The following is a 19,779-nucleotide window of genomic DNA, read 5'->3' on the forward strand; positions in this document are numbered from 1 at the left end:
CCGGGCACAGATTCACGCACCGGGCTCTGTCCTAGGATCACGGGGTACCAAGGGGCACTGGAAGGCGGAGACAGAAGAAAAGTCCCGCCCCAACGGAGCTCTCCTCCTGCTGAGGCAGCCGACCATTGGACAGCAGGGAAGGACGCGGACGGCGTGTGAGTGACGTGATCCGGGGGCAGAGGACTCGGAAACACCTCGTAGTTGAGGGTGAGCTCTCAGCCCCGTGCTGGGGGGAAAGGGTTCTTCCGGGAAAAACTAAAGCTCAGCAAGTGCTGGCTCTCGTGGAGGCCGGAGAGGGGATTCCGGGCAGGGCGAGGGGTCTCCACACTGCCAGGGACCAGGGAGCAGGGGCAGTGATGGCTGGGTGGGGGAAAATGGGGACCTTTGGAGGAGAATCTGGGTCTGGATGTACAGGCGGGAGGGCCGGGGTTGGGGGGAAGCATGGACGGTGTCCTGGGGCGGCAGCAGCAAATGACGCAGACCGGGGGGCTAAACACCACAGGCATCCGTCCTCCCCCATCCTGGGGACCAGACGTCTGAGGTCAAGGTGTTCCAGGGCCACGCCCCCTCCAGAGGCTCCAGGGGAGGGTGCTTCCTGCCTCTTCCAGCTTCTGGGGGCTCCAGGTGTCCCTGGGCTTGTGGCCGCCTCCCTCCCGTCTCTGCCCCTGTCTGCACGTGGCTTCTCTGTGTCTGGGTCCCTCCTCTTCTGTGTCTTAGAAGGACCCTGTCATTGGATGTAGGACCACCCTCATCCAGGAGGACCTCATCTCAGACCCTTCCCTTCATCACCTCTGCAGAGTCCCTGTTTCCAAATTAAGTCACTTTCTGAGGTTCTGGGGGGTCCAGAGGTGGACTTACCGCTTTGGAAGGAACACAGTTCTGCCCACACGCCCCTCTAAAGAGGCTCCTTCCCGACTGTGTGCACCCCTAACCCCCAGCCCTGCCCCAAAGTGCCCCCAACCTGCACCCACAGCCCTACCTCCATCCACTTTCCCTAAGCGTCCGCAAACGTTCGCTCCTGTGAAAACCAGACATTTCAGGCTCCGCAGGCCACGCGCATCTGTCAACCAGATCCGGTCTCTCTCTCTTTTTTTTTTTTTAACAACCCTTTAAAAATGTATCAATTTATTCTTAGCTCACAGGCCCTCCAAACACAGGCCGCTTTTGGCCAGTAACCCCAGTGCATGCCCTCTCTGAGGTGAAGGTCAGGTAAATGAGATTTGTAAGGACAGACACAAATTAAAATTAAGGAAAATAATTTTATTTATTTTTAAAATTAATTTTTACTGCTTTACATTGTTGTGTGAGTTTCTGCTGTACAGCTAGGTGTATCAGTTATACATATACACCTGTCCCCTCCTTTTTGGATGTCCTTCCCGTTCGGGTCACCGCAGAGCACTGAGTGGAGTTCCCTGTGCTATACGGCAGGTTCTCCTTAGTTACCTATTTTATACACAGTAGTGTGTATAGATGTACGTCCCAGTCGCCCAGTTCATCCCACCCCCCCACCCCCCCTTGGTAACCATACGTTTGTTCTCTACATCTCGTGACTCTCTTTTTACTCTGCAAATAAGTCCATCTATACCATTTTTCTAAATTCAACATGGAAGTGATATTATATGATATTTGTTTTTCTTTATTTAGAGAGAAACACACACCACAGATAGAGTGTGGGCCGTCTCAGAAGGTGGGAGGCCAAGAAAGATGATTTAAACTCTCTCTTCTGTGACATCAGGGCAAGTACGACCTCGCTCCAAGTTGCACGCGTACCTCCTGGCACTAAAGCTGGGAGACGTGTGTTTTCTTTCTCCGGAGAGAGGCAACTGGTTAACGTAGATGGGGCCCCTATAAGCCAGGGGGTTTAGGACAAACGCTGCACGGCCCACGGGGCAGTCAAGGCCTGTTGCTTCAGGAAAGAGTGATCGTTTATCCCGACCACGAGGCTGGGGTTGGTCGTCCCCTCCGGGCTGTGCGAGCAGGTGGGACTTTTCTGGTCCCTGCCAGGTCTCAGCCTGTGATGGGCGTCCCTTCCTGGTTCTGGGCTCCTTCAGTGATAAAACTGTGTTCTTCCCCTCCAGTCATTGTGGGAAAGTTTCCTGGGTTCGCAGGAGGCTTGGGGTTCATTATGTTTCCCCAGCAGTGTGAGGCTGAGAATCTGCTCACTACGGCATCGCACTACCTGGATCCCCCAATGTCATAAATGACCTCCGCCCCGTTCTGGGGACCCCTCTGCACATCCCCACAGGCACTGAGTGACTGGGCCATACCCGCCCTGCAGGGTCTTTGGGTGTTTGCCGTACCTGCTCAGAGAGCAATGCTTTCTTTGTTTCGCTGAGTGCCAACTCGGAACTCCAGGCAACAGTCCCAACAGTGCGCACAGGGGATATGCCGTCAAGGCTGTGTGACTTTGGGCAGCCTGCTTGCCCTCTCTGGGCCGCATCTGTGAAACGGGATTGAAGACAGTGCTTGCTTCCTCCCTCCACAGGGAGGCCCACAAAGTCCCTGAACAGAGCCCTGAGGCTTGGGGAGGGGAGGGGTGGAACGGGAGGGGCTTGTGCTGAGACTTTTGTCTGTACTGGGTCTGGAGGGGCTAGTATGGGGTGGGGAGGGAAGAGCCCGGAATAAAGCCAGGATTTTCCTGACTTTCTCAGAGCCCTGAGGATGCACTTTCCTGCCTCACCCCAGCACACTGATTCCTCCTCAGGGCTGCCCCGGGGACCCCAGTGCTCTGGGGGCTGAGGCCTCCCTGGGATGGAGAAGCTGGGGTGCTGCGGGAAGGCCACCCACAGGAGGAGGGGCCCAGTAGTCTCCGGGACCAGGCATCACCCCCCCCACAGGGACACAGGGGTCCAGCCCTACAAGACAAGACCTGCGGGGGCATCTCACATGGGGGGAGGGTGTCCAGGACCAGGGACCCGTGACCACCCACCTGGACTCAGCGAGCAAACCCAGAAGCCCCTTCCCCACCCCGCCAGCTCAAATCCTCAAGTCCAGCCCGGCCACCCAGATCAGACAAACGGATGCTCCTCTGTCACCAGCACAGTCCCTGCTCACAAACCACAAAACACCGGATGGTCGTAAAACCCCCTAAGGAAGGACCACGGCTGAGTTCACTAATAAAGGGTCCCACGTCTTGCTGAAACAGAAAAAGAAATTCATAGATGGGTTGGGGGTGCGGAAGGAGGGCAAGGAAAGCGGGGATGAGGGTAGAGTCTGGAGCCCAATCCTCTCCCCATGGCAGCTGCCACTTCTCTGTTTCCTATGCGGAAAAAAAGAAATAGAAAAGTGGGTTCTGGGGCTTTGGAAGCCCTGGTTCCGACAGGGAACCGGTTCTGTGTGGCTACAGGACATCCCGGCTAAGAACAATGTTATCAGTATCAACGTATCCATGGTAACAGATGCACCACCCAACGCAGGATATTCCATAATAGGAGGGTAACAGGGGAAACCGGGAGAGGGTCGGAGAGGGGTCCATGGGAACTCCGTGCCTTCCGCTGAGCGTCTCCGAAAAGCGAAACCTGCTGAAAAGATTGTCCGTGAGTAACGAGGATGATAATAATATTAAAGGGCCAGGGGGGAGAGGCTAGGGGAACAGCAGGAAAATAAAAGGCGAATATCTGCAAAGCGTATCAGGGTCTCTGGAAGGAAAACCGTGTCTCAGCAGACTCTCTCTTTTAGGTGATGAAACACGGAAGGAACACAGAATAGTGACAGTTCAGGAAATGTCATTTGCGGACAGACTGCAGTACAAACTGAGTCACCGCCAACTTGCACTATTTCCGGCCGTGTCTCTCTGTCTCTGTCTTTCTCAGTGGAGTCCCCAGCGGGCAGTGGCTGACCTGCAGGACCTGAGGGTCCCGGGGAGGCCCCCCCTCTCATTGAGACACAGGGGACAAACCCCGGCCGTGGGTGAAGCCTGCTGCCTCTGGGGTCCACGCCAGGGACCCCGGTCCATCGTGGGCGGCCAGGTCAGAGGGGGAAACGGGACGTGGACTCGTTGACTCACTCACTGACCCACACGCCATCCTGCAGGCGCAGGGCCTGTCTCTCCCCAGGGTGCCCTCAAGGTGTTCCATCCCTGAGCTTTCAGGGCGATGCAGCCCTCAGGGTCCCTGGGACCAGCCAGCCCGTGGGGTTAGTACTCTGCGTGGTGACACTGCGCACCGGGTCTTTCCCACCCCGCATCACCCTGTGCGGTCCTAAAAGTTCAGGGCAGCCGGGGACCCCATTGCTGAGGGCGGCACAAACATCTACCAGGGCTGGGATCTCCTTCTCTAATCCTGGGAGGGGTGTGGTGAGTGAGGAGGGGGCAGTCACATCTCTCCTAATTCAACATCTCCTAGCTAACAACTCTAAGGTCTTCTGGAAAATCTGCCGGATGGAGGGATGATTTGAACATCCTAGTGCAGCCTCGTGCGGTTTAGCAAGTGGACAAACCCGTGTCACAAGCACGATGTGGAATGCTTCCCTCTGGACTCCCTGTCCCTCCCTCAGCCAGGGGACACCCCAGCCCCTGCAGATGAGACGCACCATCTCCCGAGTTTCCTAGAGAGGGAAGCCCACGGTATGAATCCTGTTGTCTGGCTTTCTTTTAGCTCAGCGTGTTCTGAGATTGGTCCACGTCCTTGGGTGTACGGGTAGCTCGGTGCTTTTCATGGATGAATCTCACTCCAACCCAGCGCACGTCTATATCACAGTTGCTAGGTGCATTTTCCCATTGTTGGGCGTTTTGGTCATTCCCAGTTTGGGGTGACAATAAAATCAAGCCGCTGTATGACATTTGGGTACAAGTCTTTCTGTGGAAGGGATTCTTCCTTTATTTGGGGTAAATACCTGAGAGTGAAATTCCCGAGCCGCGTAGGAACTGTATGTCTGACTTTATAAGGTCTAAGAACTGCCTGTTTTTTGCTGTGTCCTCCCCAAAATTTATATGCTGAAGCTCTGACCCCCCATGGGATGGTGTTAGGAGGTGAGGCTTTTGGGAGGTGATTAATTAGGGTTAGATGAGGTCATGAGGGTGGGGCCCCCATGATGAGATTAGTGTCCTTAAAAGAGAAGAAGATGCACCAGAGCCCCTCTCTCCATCACGTGAGGTCCCAGTGAGAAGGTGGCTGTCCGAAGGACAAGAAGAAGGTTTTCTCCAGAAACCCAGCCATGCCAGTGCCCTGATCTTAGACATTCAGCCCCAGAACTGTGGGAAATAAGTGTCTGTGGTTTAAACCCCTCGACTAATAGTATTTGCTATGGCACCTCGAGCAGGTTAATGGCAGACTGTTCTCCAAGGCAGCTGCACTATTTTAGATCCCCACAAACAGCGCGTGAGGGTGCTGGGTCGTCAGCATCCTTAGCAGCTCTCGTTATGATCTTTTTCGTAACCTTCCCCCTGCTTGTTTCTATATATATATGAGCTTTGATAGAATGCCTACCCTTAGATATCAAAACGTCCGCGTGATTCCAAAAAGCAGCTTTATTTATTTATTTATTGAGGCTGCACCGCATGGCTTGCAGGATCTTAGTTCCCCGACCAGGGATGGAAACTGCACCCCCTGCAGTGGAAGCACAGAGTCCTAACCACTGCACCGCCAGGGAAGCCCCTGTCAGTAGCTTTTAGCTGAAAAGAAAGAATGATTTCTCAGCTCAGTGATACCGTCTTATGGGCTCTTCCCTCCCTGGGAATTTGGTTACAACTTTGCTGGTTTAATTTCTAACATGAGCCTTTTTGAATCCTATATCATACCTGTGGGCGAAGTTAAATTTTCATAACACCCTAAACATCCCCTACCCTGCAAAATCATCTTACCATACATTCAGTGTGTTCAAGTGCGTCTAAAACCTATAGCAGATGGTACCCCATAACGAACGTCGTTCAAGCTCTCTGATGAAGGTGCAGGTTTGACAAGAGTTCCTGTGACCCCCCAAAGAGGTTTTGTTTTCTTATCTTGTCACTGACGACGAATAGACGTACAGTGAATTATACATGAGGCCTCGCTGGGGTCGTCACGTTAAATGCTGTCGCACAGTCCGGAAACGTTTCCTCAAGGCCCCGGGGGGGCACTGGTCTAAAATGTCCAAACATCCAGGAAGAAAACACCCATCTCCTTCATCTGGCTAGTGGCTCTAGGTTCTAAAATCCTCCTCTGGTCTGAAAGTGTCAGGAAATTAGCAACTTTATCTTTGTTTTTTTTTTGTTTTTTGCGCTACGCGGGCCTCTCACTGCTGTGGCCTCTCCCGTTGCGGAGCACAGGCTCCGGACGCGCAGGCTCAGCGGCCATGGCTCACGGGCCCAGCCGCTCCGCGGCATGTGGGATCTTCCCGGACCGGGGCACGAACCCGTGTCCGCTGCATCGGCAGGCGGACTCTCAACCACTGCGCCAGCAGGGAAGCCCTGCTCATTCCTTTTTGAAGACGTTCACTTATCTTGCTTTCTTTTGTCATTGAAAGACAGAAGACATTGTAGTACCTAGCAAACTGGTTTGCCTCGCCCAAAGTTGTAAAGATTCCGCTTTTTTTTTATTCTGAGGGGTTTGTACTGTTAGCTCTTACCTTTAGGGTTTTCATCCACATTTGCTTTCTTCGGAAAGCAAGTCCCCTCAGAGCAGGGGCCCCGTCACAAAAGGCAACATTGATTCCTATCCATACGGAGTGCACAAAAGAACTCACTTTGAAATAGCTGAACTTAGGAACTTTTCTTCCTAAATGAATAGGGGAAAGGAAAGAAGGGAGAAGAGGCTTCAATGGGAAAAAAAAAAAAAAAAAGGCTTTCTTGCAAACCCGGGTCCACGGCAGGGAAAGCGCACTGGCCCACCAGGGAATTTCCTACAGATGGGTATCTTTAGGAAAGACAGATGGGTTTCTAGGAGAACAAATGGTGCATAAGAAAGTCTGTGAGAAAGTTTGTTTATGCCAGTACAGTGGTACTGTCTTCAAGGCCATAAAACTTCCCTGGACACAGAATTTATGATGGTTCCAACTCTTTCCTGGGAGTGAAGTGTCCCCGAGGGAATTTATGGCATGCTTCACTCCCAGAAGTTTTTGCTTTCAGTCTGATACGAGAAACTCCGAGAAGCCTTATTTTTCCTGCATCTGTTGAATCCCAAATATCTTCTGCTTAAAATAATTTCATACCCATCCTGGGGTTGCGAGGGGGTTCCCACATTTGCAGACCAGGCTGAGAGGAGAGCCACTTACCGTCTTTCCTTTGTTCTGTCTCTACAGGGCAGCCCCTCTAAGCGAGACCCCGTAAGTACCCCTTCCTTTCTCTGCAGCCTCCCTGCTTGGGTCGTGGATGCTCGAAGTTGAGCCCTCAGCGGGCAGCCGGCACAGCTCAGCCCCGGGTCCCACTGAGCCCCTTTAGGGGGCACCGGGCTTTGCCTCCGATGGTGAAGCTGTGATTTCCCAAATGCCTCTGACTCCGCTCAAGGAGCCGGTTGTCACCCGCCCCGAGGACAGAGCAACGTCCTTCTTCCCAATGGAGCTACTGACACCTTCCCAGTACACAGTGTAGTGACCTGAAAGCGTCCCCCTAAAAGTCATGTCCACCCAGAACCACAGAATGGGACTTCATTTGGAAGCAGGGCCTTTGCAGATGTGATGAAGTGAAGGATCTGTCCTCTGTGTAGAAAGAATCAGAATAACCCCAACCTCACTTCCCAAGGGCATGGGGACCCTGCCCAAGATATGGGCACAGACGGACAGCTGTGAGACCCAGGTGCAAGCCGGCAAAGCCCCTTAGGGCCCTGCCATTGCGGGGAGGGAGGGGAATATGGACCGAGGAAGCGGGTCCCAGGTGTCCGCCCGCTGTCAGGATGCTCTCCTGCGATGTGCACACGCTCTGCCTTCTCCCTGTTCCCAGCCTGGCGTTTGTCACCAAAGTCCATCACAAGATCCTCTTTTCTTTTAAAGGTTTTCCAAAGAGGAGGTGATAAAAATGAGTAGCGAATGCCCGATTCTGCCGTGATGGGAGAGCACACCGTCCGCATGCGTGTGACGCGCGTGTCCTATAAAATCTGGAGTGAATGGAGCTCCACGCAGCACTTCGGTGAGTCTCCCGGGAACACCCGAGGCCACCGATGCCTGGCCAGGGGGGAGGGAAGCAGGGGCCCTTCCTCTGAATCCTGCTGCTTGACCCTCCTTCTTTTTGGGGGGCGGTCAGTTTCTCTTTTATTTCAAATAGTTTCACCTTCATTAAGAGCTTACAAAACACTCAGGTATATGCATTATCTCATTGAATCTCCATTTTGCGAGGAGGTAACTGTAAGTGCAATTTTAATGTTTGTTCTATAAATTAAAAACTTGCACATTAATAATTGAACTGTTAAAAGATTATGTGTTCCTGGAAACCATTCTCCTATAGAATGGTAACAGTACAGAGGTTGGTTGGTAGGAAGGAATCTTCTGTCTCTTAGAAGGACCCTGTCATTGGATATAGGGCCACCCTCATCCAGGAGGACCTCATCACAGATCCTTCACTGCATCACATCTGCAGAGACTCTCTTTCCAAATAAGGTCCCATTCTCAGGGCATAGGATGGGGACACATCTTTACAGGGGTCCACTGAGCCAACTGCAGGGCCCCTCCCAGCAGAGGGGCCCCAGGGTGGGTCCCGCAAGCTCTCTGATTAAACACACAACCTGCAGCCTGTCCTGCGGCCCTACGCGCCCTCCCATGTTTCTGGGGTAACCCTATGGGGAGGGCCCCACCCAGCTGCAACCACAGGAACACAAGCTGCTGTGGTCACTCCTGCCTCGATCTCACTGGGATGTCTCTGAGGCTCCGGCTGCCGGTCACCCCCCACCCCAGGGATGTCAGCCTCGTGGGGTCAGCCAAGGTGTCCCCACTTCTCTCCCCACATGAGGGGGCTCTGACCTCCAGAGTGCCTCCCTCCTTCAGGGGGCCGGGAGGGGTGTCACAAAGTGAGTTGCCTGAAAATCTGACAGTTGCCATCTGTCAGCACGGCTGGCTTGGCTCCTGGCAGGAAATGCCAAGGGTTGGCCCCGTAAGCTCAAGGTTGACAGACCCACAGGGCACCTCATGCAGCCTCATGCCTGCCCTGTAGGACCAGCAGAAAACCCACAAGGTTGGGATCCACCCAGTCCCTCCCTCCAGGGTTCCCTCGGGATTCATTAGCAGCCAACAGGGCATGAGCTCTAAGTATGCACCTGCTGAATGCCTAAAAGACATACAGGCTGCCCCACCCCTTCCCCAGAGAGGAGCTACCAAATCCATGTCTGAGCCTCCTTCCCCATAGGCAGTGGGTTCATGGCTTGCAGAAGGGGTCCAGGCTACACGAGTCAAGTCAGAGTTCCCCCAGAAAAGCCTCATTTGCAATTAAAATGAAAGCAACACACACACACACACCCCTTTCTCTCATCCTTGACATTTCACAATTACACATTCATTCCTTTGGTTATGTGGTGCAGTATTGAAAGTTAATATCCATTGAGAAGGAAGGCATTGTGTGGTATTAGCTGTGCCCTCGTGGAAATGTAATTGGTGGGTCCTCTCTTGTGAGCAGCAGGGTGGGAAATATGGGGACAGTGAAAAGGGGTGGGGTGGGGTGGGACAGGATCGCAGAAGAATCGATTCTTCACTGCCAGGATTCCCACGTTCCTCACGCCCCTGTGTCTGGAAGTTCTCTCCTCCTCTGCTCAGCCCTGCTTCCCCCGCCCCATAGTCTGATACCGGGTCGGCAGCCGATGTGTGCAAACCTGACCACCCGGTCACTCCTGACCCTCTGCGCCTCTGTCCCATCAGGTTTCCCAGAGAACTTCCTTGTGGTCCTGATCAGGCTGGTGGTGAGGGCAGCGGTTTTGTCCAGCATGGGCCTGAAATTCCTCTGTAAAAGGCAACACCCGCCCCCCCACCCCCACCCCCCAAAAAACCTCGAGAACAGCATGACGGAGGCCACACACAAAAGGGCCCACGCCTGTCACCCCGTGCACGCAGAACGGCCAGAAACCCAGATTCAAAAAGTAGATTTGAGGTTGCTTAGGGCGGAGGGAGGGGAATGAGGGCAGGGGGCGGCTGCTAAAGGGATGGCTCATCTGCTGCCTGAGCCCCATAGGTGGCCCAATGTCCGCACTGGTTCTCTCCTGATGGCCGGGTCGGGGGGAGTTTGACTTTCCCGTGTGCTTGCGGGCTTTACGCTTCCCGCAAAAGGCAGTCATTATTTTGTGCTCCAAAGAATAAACTTTAAAAAGAGATTAGGATTGACATAAATACGCTACCGTGGGTAACAGATAGCCAGTGGGAACCTGCGGCATAGCACAGGGAGCTCAGCTCCGGTGCTCTGTGATGACCTAGGTGGGTGGGATGGGGGAGGGGGATGGAAGGAAGGTCCAAGAGGGAGGGGATATAGGTTTACATAGAGCTGAATCACTTCATTGTACAGCAGAAACTAACACACCATGGTAAGGCAATTATACGCCAATAAAAAATGAATAAATTAGTGTATTGATTAAAAAGAAGAGGCTTTCAAGAAAGAGGCAAAGCCAGGGGTCTCTGCAGGGAGCACACGCGTGTCTGGAAGACGGGTCCTGAGGACGCCGCCGGGCAAAGCGACTGTGAGCTCAGTACCGGTTAGGGGCTGTCCCTGGTGTCACAATTCGGAACCACCTGCTGGGTGACCGTCCAGGCACGGGCGATGGAGGCCGGCTATGGTCACAGCCACCACACGGGGGCAGCGGTGAGCAACCCGCCTATTTCCCGGCCCCAGTTTCTCAGCTTCCCAGGCCCCGAGGCGGTGGTGTCTGGCCCGAGGGGTCGACTCAGGGCGGTGGCATCAGCCCTGGCTGCAGATGCAGGCTCTGTCCCCCTTGCCGGCTGGCTTGCCACGCCTGTGCAGCATGTGTTGAATGCCAGGTGACCACCTGGAGTGCCTGGGGCACGGGCATCCCTAGGAGACCACCCAGCCAAGGGGCTGCGGGAGTGTGGAGGAAGGTGGGGGCGTCCCATGTCCGCTGCGGACGTCTGTGGACCATTGCATACACAAGGACCAGAATCACTGATGGAGCGTCTTGGGGTTCTCCGATAGCATGCAGCCCTGGGGGACATCTGGAGAGACTTGGGGAGTCCGGGGGGGCTTGGGAATGTGTAGGGCCCCCAGGGCCTCCGTCTGGGGGGATGAGAGTGGCTTTGGCACCAGAGGTGATGGTTGCACAGCACTGGGAATGTGCGAAACGCCGTCAGACTGCGCGCTTAGCATGAATTCTGCAGCTTGTGAGTTACACGCCAGTAAAGCCGTTGTTAAGAAAGAAAAGAACGAACACATCACGGGCACCTTCATCTCCGAGATGCCTGCAATCCAGGTGGAGGGATGGGTTTTCGCCGTCTCTTGGGGGGCAGACAGACAGACAGCCTCCGACTTAGGACAGACGGCTCCATCCTTGCTGTCACACTACCACGTGCGGACTTCGGAGCTGGCATCCGTGCTCCGCCCTGACCCTCCCCTGTCCGGGTGTGACCTCTCTCCCTTTCAGGGAAAACCGTTCATGATAAGTAAAGAAAACGAAAAATCGCCCGGATGTTTATTCACGGACTTGTATGAATGCAGTGGTGTGGGCTGTGCAGAAACTGTAAGGAGACGTAGATTCATTTCTGCGCCTAAGGAAAGATATTCGTGGTGTATTTTTAGTAAAATTAAAAAGTGACAGGACTTCCCTGGTGGCACAGTGGTTAAGAATCTGCCTGCCAATGAAGGGGACACGGGTTCAAGCCCTGGTCCGGGAAGATCCCACATGTGGCGGAGCAGCTAAGCCCGTGCACCGCAACTACTGAAGCCCGCGCGCCTAGAGCCCGTGCTCCGCAACAAGAGAAGCCACCACAGTGAGAAGCCCATGCACCGCAACTACTGAAGCCCGCGCGCCTAGAGCCTGTGAGCCACAACTACTGAAGCCCGTGCGCCTAGAGCCCGTGCTCCGCAACAAGAGAAGCCACCGCAGTGAGAAGCCCGCGCACTGCAACGAAGAGTAGCCCCCGCTCGCCGCAACTAGAGAAAGCCCACTCGCAGCAACGAAGACCCAACGCAGACAAAAATAAATAAATAAATTTATTAAAAAAAAAGAAAGAAAGAATGAGCGAAGGCATTGAGGAAAATAATCACAAACTTCCCCCCAAGGTGGCCAACATGGGGCATCCCCAAAACTCGATATGAACAACAAAGACACCTATCTTCCAGCCACGGGGGGGGGGAAGAAGGACAAAGGGAGTACAGACAGGACAGGACGAGGATGGAAAACGCCCAGCTGAGGACAGTTCTCTTCGGTGGCGTGTCTCTACAACCCCACATTAAACATGCAGGTTGGGTTCTGTCCACACCCAGAAGAGACCCATCTCCCAGGCGGGGCTCACTCAGGCTGTCGGCCAGGGAAGCAAACAGCAGAGTCGCGCCCGAGACACAGAGGGAGACGCCCGCTCCGATTTCCTGGGACGCCCTGAGCCCAACCGAAGACAACACTACGAAGAAACGGGCGTTTCACGAAAGGCTGCGGCCACTGATGAGGAAGATTTCATTTAGAAACTTCCATGTTTGGGGTTGGACCAGAGCTAAGAAGGCGTCTCTTTCAAAAGACGTGCGGTGCTTCAGAGAAAATAGAAAAGATGAGGTCTAAGTGGAAGAAACACTCGCTATCGCTGTGGCCGAGGAACCCGTGACCCCGAGATACCCTGTGTCATCACCCCAGAGAGCCTCTGGCCACGACGCCACCTGAGACAACCTGGGCCTGGAAAGACGGGCTTCTCGTGGGAGCATGAGCTCCGGCTACGGAGGGGCTTGGCCCCGGCACACTCTTATGTACACGGAAGGGTTTACGATAAAAATCAGAACCTGGCAAGTCAGCCCAAGCCTGGGCTGGCCACCGGCAGGTTCCAGAGCGGCCCTGTGCACCGGTGGGACAGGCACCCTATGGGAAGGGTAAGCTTCCCTGGCATGGGGCCGGGGACCCGGGCAGGTTTCAGGAGGCCAGAGGGAGGGGGTAGGGGTGCACGGTGAGAGAAAAAGAGTGTTATTTCTTACAGCAGAGTCCAGGGCGGCTCTAACAACCACACACTGAGGGCCGAAAACCACAGGCATCCATCGTCACCCCAGTCCTGGAGACCAGAAGCCTGAGGTCAAGGTGTCCCAGGGCCGCGCTCCCTCCAGAGGCTCCAGGGGAGGGTCCTTCCCGCCTCTTCCAGCTCCTGGGGGCTCCGGGCGTCCCTGGGCTCGTGGCCGCGTCCCTCCCGTCTCTGCCTCTGTCTTCACGGGGCTTCTCCTCTGTGTCTGGGTCTCTCGCCTTCTGTGTCTTAGAAGGACCCTGTCATTGGATGTAGGGCCACCCTCCTCCAGGAGGACCTCAGCTCAGATCTTTGACTTTATCCCATCTGCAAAGGCCCTGTTTCCTACTAAGGTCCCGTTCTGAGGCTCTAAGGGATGTGAATTTGGAGAGTTATTAAAAAGTGCAGCAAAGATTACCACCCCCAGCGGACAGGGCGCTGGTGGTCCCTAAGTGCCGGGGCCCCCAGAAGCAGCAGCTGGGAGGACAGGTCTGCAGGTTCCCCGAGAACGCAGAGGGTACAGCTCACCCGCGCCGTGTCCGTGTCCGTGTCCGGAGCGCCAGGCCAGGAATCTTACAGCAAGGCATGTCCCCTCCTCCAGGAAGACGCTCCGCCACCACGGCGGAAGTGCTTTTGTTGGGAAAGGTCATGAGAGCAGCCCCTCCCCTCGGGAGAATCCCGGAGACCAGCCCGGCCTGACCCCGAGGGCACGGCCCAGCCTTGTGCCGGGAAGTGGCCCTGGAGGGTCTCTGGGGACCTCAGAGCGCACGGGGTACCCTGTGCCTCAGCCTGCGAATTTCTTTATTTTTCTTTCTTTTTTAAGAAAATATTTATTTATTTATTTGGCTGCGTCGGGTCTTAGTTGCGGCACGCGTGTGGGATCTTAGTTCCTTGAACAGGGATCGAACCCGGGCCCCCTGCATGGAGAGCGCGGAGTCTTAGCCACTGGACGGCCAGGGAAGTCCCCTCAGCCTGTGGTGTTCACTTCTCGCTCTTGCCCTGGGCTCTCAGACCGGCAGGACTGCAGGTCCCGACGTGCACCCCACCACGCCCGTCTGCAGCTTTGCAAAGCTCGGCATCGGCCAGCGAGGGAGGTGCAGCGCAGCTCAGGGGGGCGGGGTGGGCCCCCGCCCCAGGTCATGAGCTGCGGTTTGGCGCCTCCTGCCTGAGACACACCCCCCGCTCCCCCCCCCCCCCCCCCCCCCCCGCCACTCCCCGCCCTGGCTTCCCCGAAGGTCGTGCAAAATCGAGGGACTTCCGGTTTAGAGGCAGAGCGCGGGGTGGGGGGGGAGGGGGACGGGGGGGGAGGGGGGACTCCCTGGAGACAAGAATTTCTCTCTGCACGTTTTTCTGGACGGAAGACTAGATACAAGTCTCCCCGTGAGAGAGAGGTTCCTGAAACGCTTCAGAGCAGGAGTGGGTGTTGGCGTCTAAACCAGAGTAGATTTGAAGTGGGTCCGGGGCCCCCCAGGGGCTGGGGATGGTGGCCCCAGGAAGGTCAGGTTCTGCCCTCAGGATGGACCCGCTGGACACAACAGGGTGTGTGAGACGCAGGCCCCAGGGAGACAGGCTGAACCCCGCCGGAAACACGCGTGTGTCTGTAGCGACAGACAGACGGAACGTTTTCCCTTAAATAAATAAACACACATTTAATATTTAATGTATACGAATGTACTTATACACCAAGGTTAATTAATAGACATGAACGCTATGTAACATTGATACAAACATTAATTAATGTACACCATGTAAGTCATACATTAATGTACCTGTATGATTATAATATACTATATACATGTAGTCTTTTATTTAGTTGTTATTTACTTTTAAAAAATTTATTTATTTAGTTTTGGCTGCATTGGGTCTTCATTGCTGCGCGCGGGCTTTCTCTAGTTGCGGCGAGTGGGGGCTGCTCTTCTTTGCGGTGCGCGGGCTTCTCATTGCGGTGGCTTCTCTTGTCGCAGAGCTCGGGCTCTAGGCGTGTGGGCTTCAGTAGTTGTGGCTCAAGGGCTCTAGTGCGCAGGCTCAGCAGTTGTGGCACACGGGCTTAGTTGCTCCACGGCATGTGGGATCTTCCTGGACCAGGGCTCGAACCCATGTCCCCTGCATTGGCAGGCGGATTCTCAACCACTGTGCCACCAGGGAAGTCCCTATTATTTACTTTTAAACTTTTTATTTTATATTGGAGTATAGTTGATTACCAGTGTTGTGTTAGTTTCAGGTGTGCAGCAAAGTGATTCAGTTACACATATATATTCTTTTCCAGATTCGTTTCCTATTACAAGATATTGAATGGAGTTCCCTGTGCTACACGGTAGGTCCTTGTTGGTTATCCATCCTATATATAGCACTGTGTAAATATATTCTCTTAAATATGTGAGCCTACTTTGATTTAAGGTGGTCCTGCAACTATTTCATCATAGAATCACAGTCACTAGTATTGTTAGCATTTTACTGTGGTGTTTGAAGGACATGTAGCCAAAAAGCGTCATCTCATGGCCAAACCCTGTCTCATAAACGTTGTTGGGAGGATGGGAAGCCCGGGCGCCTGGATGATAAGGGTGGGAGCCCATCACTTTTATGTCCACGGGCCGGTCGAAGCTCTGTGCCGTGGCCTGCGTTCTGGGTACGCGGGCCCAGCCGGAGGCCGCGTGGGAAGGGGGTTTAGGGGCTGCGTTGCTGGGCGGTGACCGTGGCCACAGGGAGGCAGCCCCCGGGGAACTGATCCACTGCATCCCGCGGGGGGCGTCCCGCCCCTCGGCAGGTCCCTAGGAGTCCCCCGGCAGCCGGGAGCCCCGGGTGGGCTGTCGTCTGCCGTCCACGGGGCCACGGGTTTCCTGGGGCGGAGGCGCTGCCGACCCCGCCCTCCTCGCCGAGCCGGCCATGCCCCCGGGCCGCGTGGCAGGTGCTAGGCGCTGGCTGGACCGGCTGCTATTCTGGTCTCTCCCGGCCCAGCTGCTCCGTGCCCTGGCCTCGCCAACCCCCTTTCCCAGTTCCCCATTTCTGTTCCCCGTAGCTCCTTCCCCACATGGAGGGCTGGATTCCAGGCACACAACGCACGCTCCCCACGCCGCCAGCCCCCGGGTGTGTGGGGGCTTTTCTGAAATTAGTCATTGCTTGTCTGACGGCACTAAACCGCTGATGGGGACGGAGCCGGGGGCCCCGGAGTGGGCGGCCGAGGGGTCTGCGGTCCCATGGAGGGAGACGGCTCAGCACGCATGCGCCCCTGGGCCTCTGTCGCCTCCTCTGGGTAGCGCCACCATCCTCTGCCTCACCTGGTCCCACCCCCCATCCGGAGACCCCCCCCCCAAACACTAAACCTCAAGTCTTCCCCGGGGTTATAGCGACACTGGCGGGGCTGTGGGCGGATTTGGGGGTGTGGCCTTCATGGAACAGACTTGACACCAGTGGCCCCTGTTTGTCCTCTTGTCACCCCACGTACGCACGCCCAGGGCCTCCGGTTGGCAAGGTTCCCGGGGTCTGTGCCGTGCCCGCACGTTTGGGCTGCCTTGGGGCTGAGTATCCCCACGGACAGTCAGGGCTCAGCTTTTTTGGATCTGCTGAGCTAATGAGCACCTGTCCTGTGGCCTGGAGGCCCCGCGGTGCTTTTCTGTTGTGTCTTCCTTTTCTACTGGGGTTTTGGGCTTTTCGGGGAAAACTAAAAGGGCAGGAAGGAGAGGAGGGAGGGAGAGAGGGAGAGAAAGAGAAAGAAAAGAAAGAAGGGTCGTGGGGCATCCGCCCCAGACCCAGGAGTCAGAACCCACATCTGAACGTCACCCCTCAGCATCTGGGGGCGCACTGCCAGGAAAGGGGTCCAGCCTGGGCTCAGCCCCGTGGGTGAAGTCCACTCTGGACTGTCATTCCTCAGCTTTGTCATCTGTGCCCACCCCTGCCCCGCACTGCATCTGCCTAGACACCCCCTGCCCCGGCATCACTGTGCTTCAGTCCCAGACGAAGACGGACCCTGGGCAGACATGAGGTGTCCACCAAGAGTGGGCACTGCCTAGCGTGCATTTCACAATCGCCTCAGTTCTTAGCAAGATGCTCACCAGCCCTGAACAGGGATGAGGGGATGGGCGTCTGGTCCTTCCCTTGGGGAGACGCGGCTTTTGTCTCTCAGAGGCGCTGGTCAGCCACCAAGACTCGTGCTCTGCGGGAAGTGGGCGGCCGTCACAAAGGACCCCAGGCTGCTCGGCTTAAATCCACAGGCCTGCATCCTCCCCCAGCCCCGGGGACCAGACGTCTGAGCTCAACGTGTCCCGGGGCTGCGCTCCCTCCAGAGGCTCCAGGGGAGGGTCCTTCCCGGCTCTTCCAGCTTCTGGGGGCACCAGGCGGCTCCCACCTCTGTCCTTATGTGGCTGTGTCCTCCCTGTGTCCCTGTCTCCCGGGGGCCACCTTCTCATAAGGACAGCAGTCCCATGGGACATAGGGACCAGCCTGTTCCAGGTGGAGTCTGTGTTACCTTAATCCACTACACCTGTGACAGCCCTGTTTCTAAATAAACTGCGCTCTGAGAGTCCAGGTGGATGTGCACTGGGGCTGTGGAGTAGACAGGAAACACTGGAGGAGACAAGAGGACCTGCCTCAAGGGAGAGGGTGGAGGGACGGACACGTGGGGCTGGAGCTTGGGAGCGGCGACAGGCAGATGACAGGTGTAGGGCGAAGGCAAGGGATGCCCAGGAGGGCCCGGGTGAGGGAAGGTCACCTGGGAGCAGGTTGGTAGGGGCCAGGCTGAGAGCTGCGTGAGTCGCGTGCAGCCAGCGCATCGGGGGCCCGGGGTCACCTCCCTGTCCCCTTGGGCACGAGCGGTCACTCCAATGAGACCTCGAAGGAAGGGGCCAGGGCCCCGGTCATTCACGCTGACCGGCTTTACCCACAACACGGCTCCAGGAAACTGCCCAAGCCGGGTGAATGGCGGGAAGCCACTAGGATTGTGACAAAGAGGAACCTGCAAACAGAAGTGAGAACGGGAAAAGCAGACTTTGAAAGCAAGGGTGTTCCTTCCAGGAGAGCACAGAGCTGCAGTCCTGTTCCTGACCCCAGACCGTAATTCTGAGCTGAGGGGTGCAGAGCGCTCCTGGACCTGGTCACACCCTCAACGCATTCTCCCCGCCTCCCCGGCTCACCCGGGCTTAGTTTTTAGGGGTGGGGCTGACCCCGGAGGCTATAAAAACACTGATGAGAGAAGAAACAAGGTTCTTTCTCTTTCGGGAGGCTGCCTGCAGCACAGCTGAGAAGCCAGGAGAGCTTGGGGCCCACCCCCAGGCTAGCTAGACCAGCACCAGGAGAGGTGGCCTCTCTCCGGCCAGACCGGGCTCTGCATCCCAGGTAAGACCCCGGGGCCGGGCTTGGGGGCAGGAGGCAGGCAGCGGCCTCGACTGCTGTCCCTGGAGACTCAGTACTGACCGCCAGCCCCGGGGGTGGGGGCGGGACCCCCAGGATTTGAACATGGCTCGTGGCCGCTGAGATGTGTCGTCCGGGGCAACACACAACGGATTCAAAGCCTTTATGCCCAAGGAGGATGCCGAGTGTGTCACGGACCCCGGTTACGGGATCCGACCGCCGTGCCACCCTGTACTAGGCTGGATGCCCGGGGGTCTTGACCACCTCTGTGTCTTGCGCCGGGTCCTGTGCGTTGGCCGAATGGATGAACGGTTCGGGGTGGCTCTCCTCGGACGAGAGGCTTCTGCCTAATCACAGTGCCCCCGACTCCTGCAGGCTCACACTTGCCCCCAGACGCAGGCAGGCAAGCTGCCGGGGTGCAGAGCCCCAAGGCCCCTTCCCTCGCCCCGACCCTGCTGAGCCCGGCCCCATCCCCGGCCTCTGGGGGCTTGACTCTGCCCAGGGACGCCTCTTCCCTTTGCGATCTGGGGGCAGCAGGCTACGTCGATGACCCCCATGCAATGTGGGTGTTTAAAGGACGTGAGCTTCTCCGAGCGAGGAGAGATGCCTGTGGGTGGGCTCAGTGTCGTGAGGCTGGAGCCGTGGGTACCTGTGGGGCTCGGCTCACCTGAGCAGACGCCAGGAACAGACACCCAGCCCTGCCTCGACGCCCATGGGGGCCCATCTTCATCGATCAAAGAGGAGCCCGAGGTCGTGCTCATCCGCGATTCTTCTCCCCATGGATCCGCGCCTGGGCCTTTTGTGAGCGCGGCGTTTACTGCTCTGGATCGTGAGGCCCGGCTGGGAGGCACCTCCCCTGAAGCTTTGTGCCCGACGCGTGGCCCTCCTCACCCTCATCCCTGTACCACAGATAGATGGTTTGGCATCTGTCCCGGGACGCCTCCCCGTGATGGGCAGTTCCGGATCTGACCCGTTGCCTTGTCCTGGAAAGGGGTCTCTCGGGCTTCCCTCCACCCAGTTTGGCAAGAAGGACCCTGGGTGTCGGCTTCTGGTGTCAAATCTGTGTGAAAGTTGGCACTTTTGGGGGACCAGGTCAGTCCTGGGGAATCTTGTGGGAGCCCCAGACCTGGATGGGGGAGCAGGTGAGACCCCAGATGGATGGAGTCCGGGTTGGGTCTCATGATGGGGCTGCTGGACAGGCCCTGAAGGAGGTAGGGTGCGTCCTGGGTCCCCCCCAATCCCAGCCAAGACGCTCCAGGTGGGATGGCGGGGAGTGGCGGTCAGGTCTTTGGGCGACCCTGACTGGCACAGAGAGCCTGAGGCCCTGCTGAGGGTGTGGCCCCCGAGGCAGCTGAGGGTCCCAGGCTCTGCTTGGGTGGCAGCCCCAGGTCGGCCTCCAGGCGC

This window comes from Leucopleurus acutus (assembly GCF_964270905.1).
Source record: "Leucopleurus acutus genome assembly, chromosome: X".
Lineage (NCBI taxonomy): Eukaryota > Metazoa > Chordata > Mammalia > Artiodactyla > Delphinidae > Leucopleurus > Leucopleurus acutus.